The sequence below is a fragment of the Peromyscus maniculatus genome, chromosome 7 (genome assembly GCF_049852395.1).
Source record: "Peromyscus maniculatus bairdii isolate BWxNUB_F1_BW_parent chromosome 7, HU_Pman_BW_mat_3.1, whole genome shotgun sequence".
Classification (NCBI taxonomy): domain Eukaryota; kingdom Metazoa; phylum Chordata; class Mammalia; order Rodentia; family Cricetidae; genus Peromyscus; species Peromyscus maniculatus.
In genome coordinates, this window is record NC_134858.1 from 100,525,799 (window position 1) to 100,528,720 (window position 2,922).

The 2,922-nt window shown below is 49.7% G+C and overlaps 1 pseudogene; it reads right to left on the bottom strand.

Moving 5' to 3' along the window:
* Window positions 1-867: 867 nt before the first annotated feature.
* On the bottom strand, window positions 868-2,298 carry LOC102928315 (integrator complex subunit 11-like; annotated as a pseudogene).
* Window positions 2,299-2,922: the final 624 nt, after the last annotated feature.

The following is a 2,922-nucleotide window of genomic DNA, read 5'->3' on the forward strand; positions in this document are numbered from 1 at the left end:
GCCTTGAACTCTGTGTGCTGAAGAAGATGACCTTGAATCCCTAATCTCCTGCTTTAATTTCCTAAATTCTGAAGTGACTGGTATGCACCCCCACCCCTAACCAAAGGGGCAAACTTTGCGAATTTGATAATATCTGGTAGTATTAATAAGGCAGGAATCAGACACCCAGATAACACTATGGAGAATGAAATGATACAACCTTTGTGTGGCGTAAATTAACCCCTAAAAATCAAAACTTTAAATGCCTAAAGGCTCTCAGTGGTAGAGCACTTGCCTGGTATGTGCAAGGCCCTGGGTTAAGTCTCTGTACTGCAAAAAATAATGATGACACAAAATACCTCACTTTTTGTACCGGCACTGCTGATATTAGGAGCTCATTCCTTGAATAAATTCACTAGAGGGATGTTTCCTGCAGATTATATGAAGGACATTGTCTTAGTTAGGGTTTCCATTGCTGTGAATAGACACCATGACTACAGCAACCTTTTTTTTTTTTTTTTTTTTTTTTTGGTTTTTTCGAGACAGGGTTTCTCTGTGTAGCTTTGCGCCTTTCCTGGAGCTCACTTGGTAGCCCAGGCTGGCCTCGAACTCACAGAGATCCGCCTGGCTCTGCCTCCCGAGTGCTGGGATTAAAGGCATGCGCCACCACGCCCGGCTTTTTTTTTTTTTTTTTTTTTTTTAAGCAAACAAAAAGGCCTGTTTATTACGTTAGCCAGCCTGTGACTCTGGTCTTGTCCCTAGGACAGTGTCTGTGGCCCAATTATGGTTTCCATTTACTCAGGGCACTCACCTCCCAAAGCCAAAGCCCTGGTCCTTCTGCTGGGCAAACAGTAAGAGACAGAGTGGTAGGCTGCTGGTGGTTACACGTCAGCTGGGGGCCTGGGGGAGGCCATTTTTTGAGCCATGCTGTGAGAAAGCTTCCCACCTCTTCATCCTGGTAGGTCCAGGAGACCAGGAGTAACTCAGTACCAGGGTCCTCTGAGTGGGCGGCAGCCTGGATAAGAATGGACGCCACAGTCACAGAGCCATCAGGGAGGGGCTGTACACGATGGTCTTTGAGGGTGCTCTTGAGGTGGTTGTACACATGTAGGGCTGTTTCTTGCTCCTTGCATGTGTCCTGCAGGTACACAGGACAGGTGGAGCTCAGTTGGTGTGCTCAGCCAGGCCCAACTCCTTGAGGGCTTGCTCTGAGGATACCGGCCGGAAACTATGGTCTTTCATAGTTAGTGCGCCATGCAAGAGCAGAGGCTTTTGGGCCTCAGGGAGCAGTCCCTGCACCATCTCCCGCTTCAGCAGCCCCAGGGAGATGCCCACAGGGATGCTGGGGGTGTGGGCAGCGTCACTGTCTCACCATTGGTCGGGTCGGCATGTAGCAGCTGACCCGGAATCCCTGCTCAGTCTTCTGCCTCAAGAACTCCATCTTCTTGGCCTCGCCATGCACCAGCAGCACACTCTCCGGCTCTGTTTGTCCCACCAGTTGCCCTTGGCATCAGCATGGGCACTGAATGACGTGTATCCCACTTGCGTCTTTACCTCCAGCACCTGGCTCCCCTCCATCTCCAGCTTTCATTGCCCGCTAAGGATCTTGTGGCCCACAGTGCCTTGCACACAGTAGCCAGGCATGATGACCATGTTCTTCTCGTTTCCTGCCCACTTTCGAAAGATCTGCAGAGACTGGCCAGCATGCAGCATCCCAGGTGTGGCAAACACAACCACGGGACCTGGGTTGTCAGCAAATGTCCAGTCAAAGGCTTTGATGTGCTAGAACTCAAACGTGTTCCTCTGGACAAGTGTCTTACGTATTTTCTGGTTGGTCCAGGTAATGAAGAGCTTGTAGTAGTGGTTGGCCTTCTCTGTCAGGCCTGCAGAGAAGATGGGCACCTTCAGGGTCATGCGTTCCCAGAAGGTCTCCAGCAGGATGCAGAGCTCTTATGCCTGGCCCAGTGCAAACACAGAGATCAACACCTTCCCACCACGCTCCACAGTCTCATGAACTTCCTTTTTTTTTTTTTTTGGTTCTTTGAGACAGGGTTTCTCTGTGCAGCTTTGTGCCTTTCCTGGAACTCACTTGGTATCCCAGGCTGGCCTCAAACTCACAGAGATCCTCCTAGCTCTGCCTCCCGAGTGCTGGGATTAAAGGCGTGTGCCACTACCGCTCGGCTGAACTTTCTTAAGGAAATCTTGCTCTCTGCAGCATTTGGAGTCTCGGATGGTTGTTGCATATGTGGATTCTGTGATGAGCAAGTTGGGGAGACACTTGTCAATCGATGCAGCCCCCAAATGCCGGTCTAGGGTCATGTACGGCCCGCAGGAAGGGCTCGGACCTCGCGTGCAGTTTAGGCCTTATGCCCAGCCATCGCCACTTCCACACACTGCTATGGCAGCTCTTACAAAGAAAACATTTAACTGGGGTGGCTTGCTCACAGTTTCAGAGGTTCAGTCCATTATCATCATGGTGGGGAGCACGGTGGTATACAGGCAGACATGGTGCTGGAGGAGGAGCTGGGAGTTCTACATCTTGCAGGCAACAGGAAGTGGACTGAGACACTGGGCAGTATCCTGAGCATATGAAGCCTCAAAGCCCGCCCCCACAGTGACACACTTCCTCCAACAAGGCCACATCTACTCCAACAAAGCCACACCTCCTAATAGTGCCACACCGTATAAGCTTATGGGAGCCAATTACATTCAAACTACCACAGACATCAAATTTAAAATGACCAAAATATCCATCAACCAGGTACTGATTGGACCAATTCTCATGCACTTGTAGGGCAAGCTGACTGACTGCTAAGCTCCAATGTAACCTAAGAGATGCCGAATAAGTGGGGTGTGTACTTTGTATTTCTATTTTTTTAAGATTTATTTCTTCATTTATTTTTATATGTATGTTTCCCTGAGAGGTTTTATGTGCACCGCATG